At 29.5% G+C, this 10,202-nt stretch overlaps 1 long non-coding RNA gene across 1 annotated transcript; it reads left to right on the forward strand.

The window, feature by feature from the left end:
• The first annotated feature begins 8,107 nt into the window (after positions 1 to 8,107).
• On the forward strand, positions 8,108 to 9,902 carry LOC148761234 (uncharacterized). Its single transcript, XR_016027844.1, has 3 exons — positions 8,108 to 8,213; positions 8,866 to 8,951; positions 9,789 to 9,902. It is a non-coding gene; the product is annotated as an uncharacterized LOC148761234 (long non-coding RNA).
• Positions 9,903 to 10,202: the final 300 nt, after the last annotated feature.

A 10,202-nucleotide genomic window follows, 5' to 3' on the forward strand; every position in this document is an offset into this window, starting at 1 on the left:
CTTCGAAAGCCTTGTTGCCCACTTTAAATTGTTTTATGATCTCATTATTAATTTTAAGTTGAATTTTTTTTACTTTTTTCATTAAAACAGATTATAATTGAATGTTTGCTTTTGGAAATGTAAAACTAAAGCGATTGATTGGCAAGAAAAGTCTATTTATAGTCGCTCATGCCTTTGAAAGCTTTATTACTTACTTTAAATAGTTTTATAATCTTATTATTCATTTTGAGTTGAAATTTTTTACATTTTTCCTTAAAACAGATTATAATTCAATGATTATCTCGGGAAATATGAAGCGAAAGCCATCCATTGACAAGAAAAGTCCATTTATAGTAACTCATGGCTTCAAAAGCCTTATTACTCGCTTTAAATGGTTTTGTAATCTTATTATTGATTTTAAGTTAAATTTTTTTTGCATTTCTCTTTCAAACAGATTATAATTAAACGATTATCTTGGGAAACATGAAGCGAAAGCCATCTATTAACAAGAAAAGTCCATTTATAGTAACTCATGGCTTCAAAAGCCTTATTACTCACTTTAAATGGTTTTGCAATCTCATCATTTATTTTAACTTGAATTTTTTTAGATTTTTCATTACAACAGAATGTAATTGAATTTTTACTTCGAGAAACATGAAGCGAAAGCCATCCATTAACAAGAAAAGTCCATTTATAATAACTCATGGCTTCAAAAGCCTTATTACTCGCTTTAAATGGTTTTGTAATCTCATTATTGATTTTAACTTGAATTTTTTTTTACATTTTTCATTAAAACATATTGTAATTGAATATTTACCTCGAGAAACGTGAAGAGAAAGGCATCCTTTGACAAGAAAAGTCCATTTACAGTCACTCATACCTTCGAAAGCCTTGTTGCCCGCTTTAAATGGTTTTAGGATCTAATTAATAATTTTAAGTTAAATTTTTTTACATTTTTTATTAAAACAGGTTATAATTAAATGTTTGCCTTGGGAAATGTAAAGCTAAAGCGATCGATTGGCAAGAAAAGTCAAATTATAGTCACTCATGCCTTTGAAAGCCTTATTACTTGATTTAAATGGTTTTATGATCTTATTGTTGATTTTAAGTTGAGTTTTTTTTCATTTTTCAATAAAATAGATTATAATCAAACGATTATCTCGGGAAACATGAAGGGAAAGCCAACCATTGACAAGAAAAGTCCATTTATAGTAACTCTGGCTTCAAAAGCCTTATTACTCGTTTTAAATGGTTTTGTAATCTCATTATTGATTTTAAGTTGAATTTTTTTACATTTTTCATTAAAACAGATTGTAATTGAATGTTTACCTCGGGAAACATGAAGCGAAGCCATCCATTGACAAGAAAAGTCCATTTACAGTCACTCATGCCTTCGAAAGCCTTATTGCCCACTTTAAATTGTTTTATGATCTCATTATTAATTTTAAGTTGAATTTTTTTTACTTTTTTCATTAAAACAGATTATAATTGAATGTTTGCCTTTGGAAATGTAAAACCAAAGCGATTGATTGGCAAGAAAAGTCTATTTATAGTCACTCATGCCTTTCAAAGCTTTATTACTTACTTTAAATAGTTTTATAATCTTATTATTCATTTTAAGTTGAAATTTTTTGCATTTTTCCTTAAAACAGATTATAATTCAATGATTATCTCGGGAAACATGAAGCGAAAGCCATCCATTGACAAGAAAAGTCCATTTATAGTAACTCATGGCTTCAAAAGCCTTATTACTCGCTTTAAATGGTTTTGTAATTTCATTATTGATGATAACTTGAATTTTTTTAGATTTTCCATTAAAACAGATTGTAATTGAATTTTTACCTCGAGAAACATGAAGCGAAAGCCATTCATTGACAAGAAAAGTCCATTTACAGTCACTCACGCCTTCGAAAGCCTTATTGCCTGCTTTAAATGGTTTGAGGATCTCATTATTGGTTTTAACTTGAATTTTTTTACATTTTTCATTCAAACAGATTATAATTGAATGTTTACCTCAGGAAACATGAAGCGAAAGCCATCCATTGACAAGAAAAGTCCATTTACAGTCACTCATGCCTTCGAAAGCCTTACTTCCAACTTTAAATGGTTTTAGGATCTCATTATTAATTTTAAGTTAAATTTTCTTACATTTTACATTAAAACATATTGTAATTGAATATTTACCTCGAGAAACGTGAAGCGAAAGCCATCCATTGATAAGAAAAGTCCATTTACAGTCACTCATACCTTCGAAAGTCTTATTGCCCACTTTAAATGGTTTTATGATCTCATTATTAATTTTAAGTTAAGTTTTTTTACATTTTTCATTAAAACAAGTTATAATTAAACGTTTGCCTTGGAAAATTTAAAATCACTCATGCCTTTGAAAGCCTTATTACTTGCTTTAAATGGTTTTATAATCTTATTATATATTTTAAGTTGAAATTTTTTGCATTTTTCCTTAAAAGAGATTATAATTAAACGATTATCTCAGGAAACATGAAGCGAAAGCCATCCATTGACAAGAAAAGTCCATTTATATTAACTCATGGCTTCAAAAGCCTTATTACTCGCTTTAAATGGTTTTGTAATCTCATTATTGATTTTAAGTTGATTTTTTTTACATTTTTAATTAAAACAGATTGTAATTGACTGTTTACCTTAGGAAACGTGAAGCAAAAGCCATCCATTGATAAGAAAAGTCCATTTATAGTCACTCATACCTTCGAAAGCCTTACTGCCAACTTTAAATGGTTTTAGGATCTCATTATAAATTTAAGTTAAATTTTTTTACATTTTTTATTAAAACATATTGTAATTGAATATTTATCTCAAGAAACGTGAAGCAAAAGCCATCCATTGACAAGAAAAGTCTATTTACAGTCACTCATACCTTCAAAAGCCTTATTGCCCACTTTAAATGGTTTTACGATCTCATTATTAATTTTAAGTTAAATTGTTTTACATTGTTCATTACAACAGGTTATAATTAAATGTTTGCATTGGGAAATGTAAAGAAAAGCGATCGATTGGCAAGAAAAGTCTATTTATAGTCACTCATGCCTTTGAAAGCCTTATTTCTTGCTTTAAATAGTTTTATAATCTTATTGTTGATTTTAAGTTAAATTTTTTTGCATTTTTCATTAAAACATATTATAATTAAATGATTATCTCGAGAAACATGAAGCGAAAGGCATCCATTGATAAAAAAAGTCCATTTCTTGTAACTCATGGCTTCAAAAGCCTTATTACTCGCTTTAAATGATTTTGTAATCTCATTATTGATTTTGACTTGAATTTTTTTACATTTTTCATTAAAACAGAATGTAATTGAATTTTTACCTCGAGAAACGTGAAGCGAAAGCCATCCATTGACAAGAAAAGTCTATTTACATACACTCATGCCTTCAAAAGCCTTATTGTAAACTTTAAATGGTTTTAGGATCTCATTATTAATTTTAACTTAATTGTTTTTACATTTTTTATTAAAACAAATTGTATTTGAATATTTACCTCAAGAAACATGAAGCGAAAGCCATCCATTGACAAGAAAAGTCCATTTACAGTCACTCATGCCTTCGAAAGCCTTATTGCCCACTTTAAATGGTTTTAGGCTCTCATTATTAATTTTAACTTAAATTTTATTTACATTTTTCATTAAAACGAGTTATAATTAAATGTTTACCTTGGGAAATGTAAAGCAAAACCGATCGATTGCTAAGAAAAGTCTATTTATAGTCACTCATGCCTTTGAAAGCCATATTACTTGCTTTAAATGGTTTTATAATCTTATTATTAATTTTAAGTTGAATTTTTTTGCATTTTTTCTTAAAACAGATTATAATTAAACGATTATCTCGAGAAACATAACGCCAAAGCCATCCATTAACAAGAAAAGTGCATTTATAGTAACTCATGGCTTCAAAAGCCTTATTACTCTCTTTAAATGGTTTTGTAATCTCATTATTGATTTTAACTTGAATTTTTTTACATTTTTCATTAAAACAGAATGTAATTGAATTTTTACTTTGAGAAACATGAAGCAAAAGCCATTCATTGACAAGAAAGGTCCATTTACAGTCACTCACGCCTTCGAAAGCCTTATTGCCCGCTTTAAATGGTTTTAGGATCTCATTATTAATTTTAAGTTGAATTTTTTTATATTTTTCATTAAAACATATTATAATTGAATGTTTGCCTTGGGAAACATGAAGTGCAAGCCATCCGTTGACAAGAAAAGTTCATTTACAGTCACTAATACCTTCGAAAGCCTTATTCCCTACTTTAAATGGTTTTATGATCTCATTATTAATTTTAAGTTGAATTTTTTTACATTTTTCATTTAAAAAGATTAAAATTGAATGTTTGCCTTGGGAAACGTGAAGTGAAAGCGATCGATTGACAAGAAAAGTCCATTTATAGTCACTTATACCTTCAAAAGCCATTTTACTCGCTTGAAATGGTTTTATAATCTTATTATTGATTTTAAATTTAATTCTTGTACAATTTCGATTAAAACAGATTATAATTAAATCTTTGCCTTGGGAAACATGAAGCGAAAGTCATCCATAGACAAAAAATGTCCATTTATAGTCACTCATGCCTTCAAAAGCCTTATTACATGCTTTAAATAGTTTTATAATATCATTGTTGATTTTAGGTTGAATTTTTTTACATTTTTTGTTAAAAGAGATTGCAATTGAGTATTTACCTCGAGAAACGTGAAGTGAAAGCCATCCATTGACAAGAAAGGTCCATTTACAGTCACTCATGCCTTCGAAAGCCTTATTGCCCACTTTAAATGGTTTTAGGATCTCATTATTAATTTTAAGTTAAATTTTTTTACATTTTTCATTAAAACAGGTTATAATTAAATGTTTGCGTTGGGAAATGTAAAGCAAAAGCGATCGATTGGCAAGAAAAGTCTATTTATAGTTACTCATGCCTTTGAAAGCCTTATTACTTGCTTTAAATAGTTTTATAATCTTATTATTGATTTTAAGTTAACTTTTTTTGCATTTTTCATTAAAACATATTATAATTAAACGATTGTCTCAAGAAACATGAAGCGAAAGCCATCCATTGATAAGAAAAGTCCATTTATAGTAACTCATGGCTTCAAAAGCCTTATTACTCGCTTTAAATGGTTTTGTAATCTCATTATTGATTTTGACTTGAATTTTTTTACATTTTTCATTAAAACAGAATGTAATTGAATTTTTACCTCAAGAAACGTGAAGTGAAAGCCATCCATTGACAAGAAAAGTCCATTTACAGACACTTATGCCTTCAAAAGCCTTATTGTAAACTTTAAATAGTTTTACGATCTCATTATTAATTTTAACTTAATTTTTTTTACATTTTTCGTTAAAACAGATTGTAATTGAATATTTACCTCGAGAAATGTAAAGCGAAAGCCATCCATTGACAAGAAAAGTCCATTTACAGTCACTCATGCCTTCGAAAGCCTTATTTCCCACTTTAAATGGTTTTAGGATCTCATTATTAATTTTAAGTTAAAGTTTATTTACATTTGTCATTAAAACAGGTTATAATTAAATGTTTACCTTGGGAAATGTAAAGCAAAAGCGATCGATTGGCAAGAAAAGTCAAATTATAGTCATTCATGCCTTTGAAAGCTTTATTACTTGGTTTAAATGGTTTTATAATCTTATTATTAATTTTAAGTTGTATTTTTTTGCATTTTTCCTTAAAACAGATTATAATTAAACGATTATCTCGAGACACATAACGCGAAAGCTATCCATTGACAACAAAAGTGCATTTATAGTAACTCATGGCTTCAAAAGCCTTATTACTCGCTTTAAATGGTTTTGTAATCTCATTATTGATTTTAACTTGAATTTTTTTACATTTTTCATTAAAACAGAATGTAATTGAATTTTTACCTCGAGAAACGTGAAGCGAAAGCCATTCATTGACAAGAAAGGTCCATTTACAGTCACTCATGCCTTCGAAAGCCTTATTGCCCGCTTTAAATGGTTTTAGGATCTCATTATTAATTTTAAGTTGAATTTTTTTACATTTTTCATTAAAACATATTGTAATTAATGTTTACCTTGGGAAACGTGAAGCGCAAGCCATTCGTTGACATGAAAAGTTCATTTACAGTCACTAATACCTTCGAAAGCCTTATTCCCTGCTTTAAATGGTTTTATGATCTCATTATTAATTTTAAGTTGAATTTTTTTACATTTTTCATTAAAAAAGATTAAAATTGAATGTTTGCCTTGGGAAACGTTAAGTGAAAGTGATCGATTGATAAGAAAAGTCTATTTATAGTCACTCATACCTTCAAAAGCCATTTTACTAGCTTTAAATGATTTTATAATCTTATTATTGATTTAAATTTAATTCTTTTACAGTGTCGATTAAAACAGATTATAATTAAATCTTTACCTTGGAAAACATGAAGAGAAAGCCATCCATAGACAAAAAATGTCCATTTATAGTCACTCATGCCTTCAAAAGCCTTATTACATGCTTTAAATGGTTTTATAATGTCATTGTTGATTTTAAGTTGAATATTTTTACATTTTTTGTTAAAATAGATTGTAATTGAGTATTTACCTCGAGAAACGTGAAGCGAAAGCCATCCATTGTCAAGAAAGGTCCATTTACAGTCACTCATGCCTTCGAAAGCCTTATTGCCCACTTTAAATGGTTTTAGGATCTCATTATTAATTTTAAGTTAAATTTTTTTACATTTTTCATTAAAACATGTTATAATTAAATATTTGCGTTGGGAAATGTAAAGCAAAAGCGATCGATTGGCAAGAAAAGTCTATTTATAGTCACTCATGCCTTTGAAAGCCTTATTACTTGCTTTAAATAGTTTTATTGAAATACCCCATACTTTGATATGGTGATAAATAAAGTTCATCGAATGCAAATTGAGGTCAATAAAAATGTTTAGAAGTGATAAAAAAAGAAAGGAGTAGTTTAGGATAAAATATTTTACAAGTGAGAAAATAACAATAAAATAATAATAATTTTATCAAAGGAGAATTTGTGAGATAAAAGGCGATTTGGAAGTCAAGTGAGGCATAATAAGGTATTTTGAGTACCAAGGAGATAAGATTAAATTTTTAGAATAAAATAATATTTTATTAATGAAATAATATTCAAATATTAATATTTAGCCTAATGTCGAAATTAGTCATGAAGAAGGATCATATGGTTGATCCAAGTGGGGCAGAAAATGACAAGCCCGACTCTATAAAATATTTGTCATGACATACATGTGATGGATAGCATGTTTGCATGCTAAGAGAGTCTCGAAAAATTTGCAAAAGATGGTATTGTACCTATGTAAAACCCAACCCTATAAATACATGTCATGACATACATGCACTGAGTAACATGTTATTATGCTAGGAAAGCACATAAGAAAAGACGAAACCCGATATCGTACCTAACGGTACACTTGAGTTGATTTAACCTCGAACTAGTTCAAATAGGAATTGTAGGATGAAATTTAATATTTTATAGTTCAGGAATGACTAAAAATGATTGTTCGGAGTTCGAGGGTTCATTTGGGGTAAAATTAGAAATTTTGATATTCAAGGGCAAAATCGTCATTTTGCCACCTAAGATAATAATTTGATCATGGAGTGAAATTTTTGACCAAGATTAACTATTTGGAGTATAATTTAATGATAGGAAGTGAAAAAGTTTAATTCTGGTGATTTTTGGAGTGTAGGGGCAAAATCGTAATTTTGCCACCCATGGACAAAATTTGAGATTTTGAGAGAATTTTGATCAAATTTGACAAATTGGAGAATGGTATGAGTATAAGGGGTGAAAAATATGTCTATGGACAATTTTTCAATTTTTGGGGCAAAAATGTAATTTTTGACTTTTACGGGGGCAAAAGTGTAAATTGCAAAAATTACTCCACCGAGACTTTGGATGAGTCTGAGAATTTTATCTAAGCTATGAATATATGAGACAAGTGTATGGTGAAAATTTGGAAACAAATGGATGAAATTTTAAAAATGGGCCAATGGGAAAGTGACACATGGCATTTTTTAATGAAATAATATTATTTTAATGAAAAGTCAGCCATTTAAACCCAAATTTTGAGTGCTGGCCGGCCATAAGGAAGAAAAACAGTGGAAATAGAGAGGAAAGGAAGAAGAAAAGAAAAACCAAAGAGAAACAAGAAAATTCAAAGAGAAATTCGCGATTTTCGACCGTTTACGCGTCTAACGGTAAGATTTTTCGATTTTAGCTTGATTTCTACCTTTCCTATGCCTTTATTTCCATTTAGCATGCTTGAGGAGAGAGATCAAAAAGTGATATCAAGGGCTGGACGAAATTCTAGGAGAGAGAAATTGAAATTTTTAGGTTTTGATTTTTAGTTAAATTGATAGTTTTAGTTAGTTAAATGTGTTTAGAAATTAAATTGGGCAAGAAATCAGTAAATTTTCACAATACCCACTCTTGGCTGGATGCTCAATGCTGTACAATGATGATGAATTGATTTTATTCTATGGAAAATGAAGAGAAATGATGAAAAACGATTAAACGTGATAGAAAAACAAAGTAGAAAATTTACCGAGTTAATGTCCCATTTTTGGCCGAATTTTCCAAGGAAGGGAGTGAGCTGATTTTGTTGTTTTTAGAAGGTTATTGGCTGATATTTAATGGTTAGAAATGTTGGAGAGAGAATGGAATGATTTAGAGCTAAAATGGAGCGCGTTAGCAATTTATCAGGCAAAGTGCCAAAAATAGGTTAATACCGCATTTAAGTCGTTTTAGGCTATTGCATTTCATACCATGCATTAGTATAGGATTTAAGTTAATTATATAGTGATTTACCATCAATGTGATGAATTGTGTAAATTTTTGTAATGTGTCTAGGAGGAGAGCCTTCCGGAAAAGGCAAAGAAGTCGTACCCGACGAGTAGTGATCGGGGCGCTTAGAAAGCTTTTATTTTGTACAAACGGTGAGTAAACTTATTATTATTGTAAATTATCTAGAGTTTATTTTAAATGCCCTTTATGTATTTTATGAAATGAGAACGAGATTAAAACGGGATTTTTGATGTTTTAGGAATAAATGTGACAAATAAAAATATATTGTATTGATTATGAAATTGAGTAATTGGAGGCTACAAATTGACTTGAAAAATATATATTTTCCTAGGAATGGCTTATGAGAAATGAGTATATGTGGCTATATTTTGTGAATGCATTGGGAAATTTATGTAAGTTGTTTTACTATGCAGGCTGGATAAATAAATAAAAGCCACGTTATACTGTCGAAATTTTATTAAAATTGGTGGGTTAGTCACTGCAGTGACGGGTTTCCGTGGACTGCCTATTAGAGGGGCACGGTAAACCCAGTTATATAGTTACTCCGGTTGTAGAGGCGAGGAGGGTAACTCCTGGGGTAGTATTAGAGCTCACTTCACGTCGAACCCCCACGTGAATGTGTAACTCGGCCAACGCCAAGGGACGGCTTGTTTTAAAAATAAAAATGTGTTTCACGTGTGAATATTTTAACACCCTTGGCGGACTCGGTTAGATACCTCGGCCAAGGTATCCCCGAGGATTAGTTTTGGCTTGAGCCTTGTTTTAATAAAAGCCATAAGCCTTAACAATTGTTTTGGTAAATTACAAATACTTTGTGGTTTAAGAAATAAATTGAAAACATTATGAAATGAGTTGAAATTTGTTGTTTAAACTTGCCTCCATTTTACTCGCCTTTAGATATTTATGATAATGTCTGTTTACTCATTGGGATTGCAAAATCTCACCCAACTCCTTTCCACCCATTTCAGGTTCAGTATAGACTGTAGATAGCTGATCTCATCGAGGACTACCATTGGATCTGCATTTTCCAAATCGTAGGTTCACAGTCCTCTTTACTTTTGTTTATTCGGGGGCCCTCTGGTTATTGTAAATTAAATTAAATATTTTGGCTTACTGTATTTCAGTATGTATAAATTTATTTAGCTTTTACGCTATAAAAATTATTCACGTATAACTTTATAAATATTGTTTTATAAGAAAATAGAATATTTCCCTTAATATTTCTTTTATTTTCTTATTTTATTCAAATAATTGTAATTTCGTTTTAAATGAAGATTTTAGACTTTTAAACTCATTTTGAATATGAATTATGTATTTTGTACTTATATATTACGTTTTAGCCAGTTTTGAAATTTTTGAGAAAAAAATGACCAAAATACCCC

The sequence above is a fragment of the Theobroma cacao genome, chromosome 8 (genome assembly GCF_053813885.1).
Source record: "Theobroma cacao isolate CCN51 chromosome 8, ASM5381388v1, whole genome shotgun sequence".
In the NCBI taxonomy this organism is placed as follows: domain Eukaryota; kingdom Viridiplantae; phylum Streptophyta; class Magnoliopsida; order Malvales; family Malvaceae; genus Theobroma; species Theobroma cacao.